Source organism: Fragaria vesca, linkage group LG2 (assembly GCF_000184155.1).
Source record: "Fragaria vesca subsp. vesca linkage group LG2, FraVesHawaii_1.0, whole genome shotgun sequence".
Classification (NCBI taxonomy): Eukaryota; Viridiplantae; Streptophyta; class Magnoliopsida; order Rosales; family Rosaceae; genus Fragaria; species Fragaria vesca.
This window is the reverse complement of record NC_020492.1, coordinates 1,131,510-1,132,522: the sequence shown is the minus strand read 5'-3', so window position 1 is coordinate 1,132,522 and position 1,013 is coordinate 1,131,510.

The window sequence follows — 1,013 nt, the reverse complement described above, 5'->3', positions numbered from 1 at the left end:
CTATCCAAGTGAAGTTTCGCTCTGAAATTAAAGTGTGAAGTTCCTTATTTGACACACTTTTCGGTTATATTTTTACATCTCCACCGTTCAGTTTATTGATATTAATGTATAGATCATTCATGCAAAATTTCATTCAAATTGATGATTATGTACCGAATTAGGTTAAATCAATAAACGGACCATAAATATGTCTAAGTAGAACTATTTGTGTAAATCACGATTATGAACACAAACGATCATCAAGTTTGATGAAACTTTGCAGAAGTGATCTATGCATTTGGTTCTATGAACTGTGGGGATGTAGAAATATAACAGAAAAGCGTGTCAAATAAAGAACTTCATACTTTAATTTCAGAATGAAGCTTCACTCTGAGAATAAGGATCATGGGGTGCAGGGAGAAACGGAGAGGTAATGAGGAAGGATTAGTTTTAATTTTGAATGTGAAACTCACATTATCTTATCATTTGTACTGTCATTTTAGAACTTGTTAATCAAAGATTTGACATAATGATGTGGTCGACGATCAGGTCTGTACGTGACGAATATCTAGTAAGATTATATATTTTATAGAGGGAGGGCTCTTTCATTAAGGGATCATGTTTTATGTCTAATTTGTGGAATTGAAGGATGACTCACAGCCGTTACATCTATATTTTGATGATCTTGGATGTTGAGATTTAGTTAAAAACTTCAATATTTTCTGTCAAATTCAAGATCAACTAAAATAATCAGTTGGGAGGGAGTCTTCCGAGAGGTTTTGTGTTGTAGTTTTTGTTAAAGTTTTTTCTAGCATCGAAATATATATAAATATATATATACACACACACACACAATTTCCTTCCAGAGTGGGACACCGTTTTGAAATTAAAATGCGGTGCTCTTTATTTTGCTCACTTTTAGGTCACATTTTCACATCTGCACCGTTCAGTGTCTAGAACATAGTGTGTAGATCATTCTTGTAAAGTTTCATCCAATTTAAAGATCATTTGAGCTTCCATAATTGTGATTTACA